Raw genomic sequence first — 10,683 nt, 5'->3', positions numbered from 1 at the left:
CACTCCAAGCTAATCTGAATGGTGTCATTCACCTTTATGGGAGGATCCGGGTAGCGGATGGTACAAGCATCATGGGTCACCAAATGAGGGGTTCTTTTTGTGCCCACAAAGATTTTCCTCACTTTGCACAACTTGTACTTGACCTCCTCAGGTGTAATACCATGGGCAGCAAAGCGACCCGTGGTGTCATAGATCAGTCGGAAATTCTCTCCAGTCTTGTCAATCTGATGACATCCATGAAACCAGCAGGGTAGGTTATGTCAGTACGGACTTTGCCATCAATCTTAATGAACCGCTACATGCAGATCTTTACTTCGTCTCCTGTTAAAGCATACTTAAGTCTGTTCCTTAGGAAAATGATGAGAGGAAGACATTCCCTCAGCTTGTGGGGACCAGTGGATGGACGAGGGGCAAACACACCAGTCAATTTATCTAGCATCCAATGTTTTGGAGCTGCAACCCGCTTCAGATGCTTCTTAGGGCACCGAGCCATGGCTGCGCTAGGAACGGAAAGAGAGCTCCCTTCTTCCGGTGCTTGAAGAAATCTATTGCCCTGTCTTATAAGCTATTGTCTGTCCTACTTTAGGAACGCGTGAGAGTTCTTGTCTTCATTCAGTTGTGAGGCATACATGCATCTCTTTGCCATCTCTCTTGTGTCCTTTTACAGCAGTCCTTTACTCATTTTTTTTTAGTACCTAAGGTTGCTGATTAATTTCCACGAAAAGACAACCACAAAAAACTTAAGAACCTAATGATAAAGTCTATTCAATCCATTACTGCCACTTCCCACCAACCAAGGTGATCAGGCTCTTCCCAATGATTCAGTGACAGTGAAAAATGCACAAGTTTGACCTAGCCCATCTCGGCGGGAACCCTATTCTAGGAGAGGCTATGTACTAGGTTCTCCAGAGCCAGCTAGGAGCTGGAATCCCAGCAGCATCTGCATTTATAGATTTCCTTGGACTAGAGGAGGGAAACCCAGACTTACTTTGCCAATAACAAAAATGTTGGAGAGCCGAGTGGCAAAGCTGTTGCCATTGGCATCTTTCACATGAACCACATCAAAAGAGCCAGGATGCCTCTCTCTGTTGGTGATCACACCAATTCTTCCCAAGTCAGCACCTCCAGTCACCATACACAGGTTACTGGTATCAAACTTGATAAAATCAGTAATCTTGCCCATCTCCAAGTCAATCTGAATGGTGTCATTCACCTTGATGAGAGGATCCGGGTAGCGGATGGTACAAGCATCATGGGTCACCAAATGAGGGGTTCTTTTTGTGCCCACAAAGATTTTCCTCACTTTGCACAACTTGTACTTGACCTCCTCAGGTGTAATACCATGGGCAGCAAAGCGACCCGTGGTGTCATAGATCAGTCGGAAATTCTCTCCAGTCTTGTCAATCTGATGACATCCATGAAACCAGCAGGGTAGGTTATGTCAGTACGGACTTTGCCATCAATCTTAATGAACCGCTACATGCAGATCTTTACTTCGTCTCCTGTTAAAGCATACTTAAGTCTGTTCCTTAGGAAAATGATGAGAGGAAGACATTCCCTCAGCTTGTGGGGACCAGTGGATGGACGAGGGGCAAACACACCAGTCAATTTATCTAGCATCCAATGTTTTGGAGCTGCAACCCGCTTCAGATGCTTCTTAGGGCACCGAGCCATGGCTGCGCTAGGAACGGAAAGAGAGCTCCCTTCTTCCGGTGCTTGAAGAAATCTATTGCCCTGTCTTATAAGCTATTGTCTGTCCTACTTTAGGAACGCGTGAGAGTTCTTGTCTTCATTCAGTTGTGAGGCATACATGCATCTCTTTGCCATCTCTCTTGTGTCCTTTTACAGCAGTCCTTTACTCATTTTTTTTTTCTGTTCTTTTTTTTCCTGGGGTTTCTATAACCCACAGTCAGCTATGGTCTGAGAATATTACATGGAAAATTCCAGAAGTAAATAATTCATAAGTTAACTGTGCACCATGCTGCTCTGACCTGACCTGAATGGGATCACCCCTCTGTCCAGCAAATTCGCACTGTACACATGCCCATCTGTCAGTCACTTAGTAGCTTTCTGTTATCAGAATTAAAAAAAAAATAGTAAATATGCCATTTCAGACCTGCCGCTCATCCATCAATTAATTAGTTTCTTTTTATCAAAATTAAAAAAAAAAAAATAGTAAATATGCCATTTCAGACTTTCAGTGGAGGTCCTTGCTTGGTTTGGTCTGGGGTGAAGGCTCCTGCCTCCTTCATTTGCCAAGTTCTATTTGAAGTCCCTTAGAATAGGAACAGGGCTCCTCTCCTTACTCACTAGGAATGGCCAAGGGAAAAAGTGGGCTCTGGAATCTGCCTATTTCATTTTTGTGAAGCAGGTCCTCTAGGTGTGCCCAGAGTACGACCTTGGCTTGGCATGGCAGGACTTCTAGGCAGTTGGGGCCAGAGGCGGTGCAGTCTCAGCCTGAGTCCCTGGGATTAAGGAAAGTTGCTGCCGAAGAGCAGTCACACTTCCATTCTGAGAGCCTTCGTTTATTGTCCCAGCCCAGGTTCCACTTCTCTGAGGTCCAATGCTGTTCCTCTGTAACCTTCTTAGCTCCATGTTTGTTGGCAAACAGTGAATTGTGGCTTGGTTTGATGGAGGAGTTTGGAGGCATTGTAGGATAATCTAGTCCAAGTCAATGTATCTTTAAAAATAGATACTCTTGAGGCCAGCAGGTGGCATAGTGGTTAAGGTGCTGGATTGCCACATGGCTGACCACTGTTTGAGTCCCAGACCTGGTGACTTGCTTTCTCACTTTCCCTCTCTCTCTCACTCTCTCTGGTGAGTGCATATGCCCTATAGCAAGTTAAAATAATAATAATAATAATAATAATAAAATAACAATAAATAAACTAACTGTGTTTTTAAAAAAGATACTCTCCCAGATGACCACAGTGCACATAGGGGCACATATCCGATCCACGCAGAAGAGTGTATATCTAACGCTACCCCACGGGCTAGGAACACATCCTGAGCCTTCAGACAGAAGGCTCCCACTTGTCCTGTGTAATCTGGTTCTGCACAGTTTCTAAATTTGATGTGATGACCTCAAGCCCCCAGAAAGTATCCACTCTTTTCCAAATTTATTCACGTGACCGGCGTAGCTATTCTTTAACCTCATCCTCTATCAGGAAACTTTGAGTCACCACATAAAATAATACTAAGGTTTGTGGGGAGCTGCAGAGAGAACACCATTTACTTTTTCTCCTCTGTCAACATCAGGTCTATACCAGGGACAGCTGCACCAGTACTGACAGCTGGCTGACAATTGTTTGTGACCCCGATGTCGCTAATTCAACTCATGTTGACAAATAAATGTCCATCTGCTAATGTTTAACAAAGGAGTGTCCAAGACTGCTCTGCAAATTTCCTGGAAGGAAACATCTTCCCGTTCGGCTCTGGGCAGGGGTATTTAGCGGCACTCCCAAACCGAGCACGTTCTTCTGGTGATCGTAGCAGTCTCTGCAGTGAAGCAGGAAAACTTTGCAATTGATCAAGTGCCAGTTCCCATGTGCCTTGTCTGACATTTAACTGGGGCTTGCCCTTCCATCTAACCTCTCTGAATACAGAAGTCAGGAGTTTCTTTCTTTCTTTTTTTTTTTTTTAAACCTCATCCCTAAGGGATGGACAGAAGGAAGGGAACACCATTTCCTGATAATGGGATAATTCCAAAATTAGCCTTATAAACAAAGGAGGGAGGAGACCTTGACATCATTGAATTCCCACAGCTAGTGTAGCTAGAAAATACTGGACCCTAACCAAATATTTCAGAATGGATCTTCTTATCCTTTGTTACAGATACAATAAATAGATTTCCAGACCTCTTGAGAAGGGCCTACATATGCAGTCTGAAAATGATAGAGAAAGAAGATACTTCTATACTTTCCTGACAAGATGTGACAGTGAATGGCTCTCTTCCCCAAGTGTAAAAGGCTTAACTAAAACAGATTATTGGGGGGCAGTGAGAGACTTATAAAGGGACTTCAAGAAGTTTGTGGAAAAGTAGAATTAAAGCATGAGTTTATTTGGGTGCAATTTTTTTTTTTTGAAATTTATGCTTTTTTTTTTTTTCCTATAATGCACATTTTCCACAAACTCTTTGAAGATCCCTTGCAATCTGTCTTTTGTGCAGAAAGATTTCCCTTCTTCTTTTATCTGGCAATGCTCCCTGGTACTTGAGCTCTGGGACATGACCCAGGTATGGTCAATAGCATCCATTGGCTTGGCCAAAGTGACTGATCCAAGGGACAAGAAGATGATACATGGAGGGCCAATCAAATTCCATCTCAGCGATTTCTGATAGACTCTGTGAGAAAGACTCTGTTCCTTGGAGTTGGAATAAATTATTTTGGTGGCAAAATACTATAAGTCAATGCTGACTACCTTAAACAATACAAAATAAGCAAACAAAATTATGGGAAATATATGAGACGACTTGGTACTGAAGGAAAAACTTATCAACCAAACCTCCTGAATTCAGGTGGCCTTAGGGATGCAGGTTCTAACATATAGTAGACAATTTCCTTAAATCCAGGGGATAACCTCCAAGATAAAGCCACTCTAGTCTTTTTCTGTCCTCCCTCACTCAATTCAGCTCAAGATTTAAGATGCAGGAAAGAGAACAAGTGTGATTGGCTCAGCTTGTCACAAGCCTTTCCCTGGGTCCAGGGGAAAAGGGACACCTTGATTGACAGTTCCACAGGACTGCAGAGAATGGGAAAAGGCTACTTCCCAGAGGAAAATCATGCTTCTGTTACTGAAAGAAGGGGGAAGTGATTCTGAGTAGGCAGAATCAATCACTGTTTACCCTAAACTAAGCCAGGGCAGCCAGGGACCCCTACAGATCTGTGCCTACAATAGCCCAAACAGGCCAAGAGGCAGAGGAGCCCAGTGAGCAGTCCAGAAACCCCGATTCTCAGCATCCCTACTAGCCTTAGGGTACAATAAATCCCTTTTTTCTTAAACCAATAGGTCATCGGGAAAGTCATGATGCATTTCTCTATGATTTTCTATGTAAAAACGCAGCATGAATTTCCCAACAACGCAATAGTTTCATTCAGTCTCTGTCACTTGCAACCAACCAAGTCTTGATTAATGCCTAGATTTACTATCAGTGCTTTTTAAAATTTTGAAAATTAGAACTGCTCTAAGTCTGCACAAAACTGAATTAGCCCAAAGCCTTCAGGTAGAGGAAGTCATAGTTCCTGAAATCTTTGGTGCAATAAATTTGTAAGCTTTGCAAGGCCTCCTGGAGCAGATGCTTATCCTGGAAGGAATACCCAAAACTAGGGAGAAGGCTTGGCCATGGGCTACAGCAGCTCTATTTCAGATAAAGACTTCCAGTGAACAAAGGGAGAGACAACCTAACAGGCAATCTCTGAATGAGACCTAGACATGAAAAAGATAATGTATTTCCATGAGGCAGCTATTAAGCTTTTAATTGTTATGTTTAGAAAGCACACCTCGAAGTTGTCACACCCGTGCTCTCTCAACTTCCCTGTTGTGAATTGCCAACATTTATTGTTCTAAATGTAAAGTATCCCATCCAGAGATGGCTTCCATATCTGAAGATTCAGTAGTTGTTCTGTAAAAGAATATACTTGTCTGCAAATGGTGGGAGAACAATTGTTGTAGTTGTGTATCAGCTGGGCATCTGACTGGGCCCCATGGAGTTGGAAGACATGGACCATGAGCAGTGCTTTTGGGCAAAGTCTCAGCAGTGGAAAAGTGTCATCTCAGGGCCCACCTTTTTACAGTCTTAGAAAATTCTAGGTAGACTCTATTCGGTGGTTATAGACGATTTCTTGTAGATGGTTGGCTAAGTCATTAATTCCTAGTCTGCAGGAATAACAGCCTTAAAAGAGTTGGGTTGAGAGAAAACAGAAAGAAGAGGGTGGTATTGTTCAAAAACCTACACACAATTGGACAGCTATTCCAGACTGGCGTTATGCCAATATATATTGAAATGACCTCTCGCTGAATGCTTGGAACTCTACCAAGTAAAGATTTTATTTCTGCCCACTGCACTTCCTTTAAAATACACATATTTGATGTGGTTGTCTGTCATGAACTCTTAGTGAGGATTGTTTTAATCACTGTTTCGTCCTCAATGAGATGAAATTCCATGTAACATAAAATTCACCACGTTGACCTTTTGAAAGTGTACAGGTCAGTGGTTTTACATATTAACGTTGTACAACCATTGCCATATCCAATTCCAAAACATTGTCATTACCCCCAAATCTGTTTTCTTAGCATTTAGCTGCAATCAGAGCTTTAATCCCAACACACTTTGCAGCAGGATAGGTTAAAAAAAAAAATGATACAAAGGAGAGCTGGCTCAGGCCAATGTGCCTGCGTGTGGACCTCACAAGAACAGACATCATTTCAACTACTGATTAGAGTTGGCTCTGGGGTGTTAGCAAAGAGACCTACCTCCTGACTTTCTCCAGAATGTAGGGCAGCGCAAGTCGAATTTGTAAATTAAAGGAATAAGTTGTCTGGTGTTTAAAAACAGTCTGGCGTGACTGAAAAGTCAATCCTATTACAAGCTTCTTCACCAAATTGTGGCTTGCTCTACTCAGATATTGACTCCTCGATAAGCCTATTCTGGGATATACTGGCGTTATTGGGAAGTACCTCCTTCATGGGAGTTAAGACCAAGAGATAACTTGACAAGACTGCATTGCCAACAATGGACATGTGCATGTGGGGGCTAGCTATCTTACGCGGTAACTGTGCATAGTCAGAGAAAAGCATTACAAGAATTTAAAAGAAAGTAATGCAGGAGGGTTTATTCCCTTAAGCATGATAGCTGGAAACCTCTAAGCCAGGTTATCATACCATCGACTGACTATTTATACACCAATTACAAGACTTCCTCAATAAGGCCTTTTGCAAAGTAACTTGGTCTTGTCCTTCTAAGCCAAAGGAAGTGAAGGTTGTTTGGAAATTTAACCTTAGATTAGGGTATGCTGAGATTTACCCAAAGGCGGACTCAAGCTGTTAAGGGGTGCAGTAGGTATTTCCCCGCATGTTACTTGTAAATAAAGCTGCAAGCACTTCAGGTGCAGGCTGTGGAAATGCAGAAAGGAATTTGTCTTGGGTTGTGATTATTTGCACAAACTAAAATCAACAAACAACAGTCAGGCTGTACGTTTCCTGCTGTGCCAGTTTTATAATAAAGGAGTTTTTCTTTCAGCTGAACTTTCCATTGACTTAAATCATGTATTTCCGTGGAGGTAATTTAAGTACATAGCCAATGAAATAGTTTACTGTGTTTATGTGGAAAAAAAATAGTTTCATCGTTCACTGTCTTATCGATTTGAATATGAATATGCTTTAAAATATTCTGAATATTCTGGAGTGTCCTCTGATAAGACCTAAAGGGTAACCTACAAACTGCTTTTAAAGTTAAGCAAATAATGAAAAATTGCACACTTGGAATTTCAATTCATTTAGGAATATTTGCCTTCTTGTTAGAATTGTTTGTAACAATGACAGAGAAGTAGCTTTATGTTAACCCTTGAAACATGACATGTCATTTAGAATCAACATCTCACCTCTTGATCACAGTATGAATTGTTGCAATAGGCAGACTGTCAGAGTTAGTGACCACATGTCACTTGATAGAGGCTGGACGGGGGCTTCTTTCTCAAACACTCTCCAACTGTTAAAGGTCTGAAAATACACCATTGGAGATGTATTTCTTGGGCCTTTTGTGCATCAGGAAGAATCTACTTTTTTTTTTTTTTGAGAGATTTTCACTGTAGGGCGCGTGCGCTCGCCAGACAGAGAGAGACATAGAGACAGAAAGCAAGAAATCACCCCCCAGGGGGGATGGTCATGCCGCAATCCCTTCTCCTCCATTCTCCTCTCGGGATCTTGGGCACACACGCACACGCACCCGGCGTGAGTTTTAAGCCACTGGGTCCGGGACATGAACCGCGGTCGACTACGTGGGAGTCCAGCGACATAGCCATTACGCTAACTGCTGGTTCCCAGGAAGAATCTACTTTTAAAGTGTAAGTCCCCGTAGGGTTGGTGATTCATTTAGCGTTACATTATAGCTTAACTTGCCCGTTAGCTGAATTCACTGGCTTTGTCCATCACTCCTTTCCAATCATGGGATATTCTTTCCTTTAAGGAAGTGGTTTTCTCCCAGCCCAGCTCTGTGCTTCTGTGAGAGCTGCCAATAAGAATATTCTCCTTCCTCACTGTTAATTCCCTCTACGCTGCCACTCTAGTAATAGGTGTGGGATCAAGCTCGTCCCACCTCAGTTCCCCACTCCTTGCATAGATATGGTATCATGTCCAGGAAGGGAGTCAACCCAAGCCAGCATTGAGTTCCTTCATTCCCCTTTTCTTTTCCTTCCTTCCTTGTCTCACTCTCTCTTCTTTCTTTCTTTCTTTCTTTCTTTCTTTCTTTCTTTCTTTCTTTCTTTCTTTCTTTCTTTCTTTCTTTTCTTTCTTTCTTTCTTTCTTTCTTTCTTTCTTTCTTTCTTTCTTTCTTCCAGCATTGAGTTCCTTCATTCCCCTTTTCTTTTCCTTCCTTCCTTGTCTCACTCTCTCTTCTTTCTTTCTTTCTTTCTTTCTTTCTTTCTTTCTTTCTTTCTTTCTCTCTCCCTCCATCCCTCCCTCTCTCTTTCTCTCCCTCCCTCCCTCCCTCTCTCTCTCTCTCTCTCTCTCTCTCTCTCTCTCTCTCTCTCTCTCTCTCTCTCTCTCTCTCTCTCTCTCTCTCTCTCTCTCTCTCTCTTTCTTCCTTCCTTTCTTTCTTTCTTTCTTCCTTTCCCTTTCTTCTTTCTTTCTTCTATTCTCCTTCCTTCATGTCCTTCTCTTTCTCCCTTCCTTCCTTCTCTCTTATTTCTCCTTTTTCCCTTTTTCTTTCTTTCTCTCTCTCTTTCTTTATTTCCTTTTTTCCTCTTTAGAGGGAGAGTGTATATGCCAGAGAGAGAGACAGAGAGAGAAACCACCCTCAAAGGGAATGGTCACACTGCAACCTTTCTCCTCCATCTCTCCCTTCTGTCAAGATTTGGGCATGCTGGACCGCACACATGCCCAGTGTGTTTCTCAAGCCACCTGATGAGACAAACTGTGCAACCAGCCATGTGGCGATTCTATGCCATGGGCTTGCTCTCTTCTACGTATTCTTTTTTTTTTGGTAGAGGTTTTTGCTACACGGCGCGTGTGCTCACCAGAAAGACAGAGAGAGACAGAGACACTGAAAGTGAGAAATCACCCCCCAGGGGGATGGCCATGCCGCAATCCCTTCTCCTCCATTCTCCTCTTGGAATCTTGGGCACGCACGCACACGTACCCAGCGTGAGTTTAAGCCACGGGGTCTGGGACTTGAACCGCGTTCGATGACATGGGAGTTCAGCAACATAGCCATTATGCTAACTGCTGGTCCCCTCTTCTACTTATTCTAGCTAGAGCTTGTGGAAGAATGATTTCTTTCTATGAGGAGAAATGATAACCAGGACCTCAGTGTCATTCATGTCATTCATCTCTGCTTCTTTCTGCATTGAGGCATCCTTATCTCAAGCTAGATATCAGCAACAACTGGAGATGTGGCCATAAGTAGCTATGGACTGCCCTGCTTATCATTTTAGACTTTATTTTGAAGTGAATTGAAACAGGGCAAAGTGACAAGGTCTCTGAGAATTCTAGCTAATATTACTCTGGGGCCATGAGGGCCTTCACAATCTTCTGGACTATTGGATTCAGGGTGAGGCTGCACTAGCCAATGGGAGAGCAAGAATTTGCTCTGTGCCATATGTCTTTCCGCTGACCCTCTCTACCAAATAAGAGATGCAGCTTGTGGGTCCTAAAAGGAGTCACTGTTTTGATCTGTAACGAAACTTGTAATAACTAGTTTTATTCAAATTTTTTCCTTTTCTTTCTTTCTTTCTTTCTTTCTTTCTTTCTTTCTTTCTTTCTTTTGTTTTTTAAATGAGAGCAAGGGAGAGAAACAGAGAAAGAAAGAAGAAAAAGGAGAGAGACAGAAAGGTATTTTTTGACAGGGTCTGTCTCCATTTTGTGCCCCAGCCTCCTAGTTAGCCTGGGCTATGGATGCTCATGACAGTGCCTGGCATATTCAGGTTTGCCCAGGTTCAGTTCCCATGTGGCTTCCAGCCCCTTAAGTCAGCTACTGTAGCTGAGACAATTTTATTTAAATTTTAAATTAATATCTACTTATAAATACATATGACTTGTTTTTGTCCTTTTACAGGTAGTTTTTCTGTTTGTTTTGAAACAAAAATATAGAGGAAAAAATGGGCAAAGAAAGAGATTTAATGTCCCCCCTCCCCAGCTCCCTGGCAGCTCGGAATTATTTAAATTATGACCTACCGAAATAGCTAAGAGACAAAATTATCACTAGATGATTGATATTAGTTTACTGAACATGATATATTCTTGATCAAAAAAATGAAAGAATTTAATGTTCTGCAATAATAGCTTTTGCAATAGGTTTAAAATGTAGTTCAGAAGTTGAAAGTTTCTTCCAAGTGATCTGGAAAACTTTCTCCAGTATGCTTTTAAAAAAAAAAAAATTTAAGGAATTATTTATTTATTTAATTCCATTTATTATTATTATTATTTAAAAATTTTGACCAGACAGAGAGAGAGAGAGAGAGAGTAAGAGAA

At 42.1% G+C, this 10,683-nt stretch overlaps 1 protein-coding gene and 1 pseudogene across 1 annotated transcript in view; both read right to left on the bottom strand.

The window, feature by feature from the left end:
* LOC114004442 (40S ribosomal protein S4, X isoform-like) overlaps window positions 1–539 on the bottom strand; it is an 866-nt pseudogene extending 327 nt beyond the window's left edge.
* The window catches only part of CCDC192 (coiled-coil domain containing 192), a gene marked incomplete at its 5' end in the record, with an annotated part of 87,006 nt that overhangs the window by 74,317 nt on the left and 2,006 nt on the right, over window positions 1–10,683 (bottom strand). The window lies entirely within an intron of this gene.

Source organism: Tupaia chinensis, unplaced genomic scaffold, assembly GCF_000334495.1.
Source record: "Tupaia chinensis unplaced genomic scaffold, TupChi_1.0 Scaffold000541_1, whole genome shotgun sequence".
Classification (NCBI taxonomy): Eukaryota; Metazoa; Chordata; class Mammalia; order Scandentia; family Tupaiidae; genus Tupaia; species Tupaia belangeri.
Note: the sequence above shows the minus strand (reverse complement) of the source record. Positions and strands in the feature narration are given on the sequence as shown.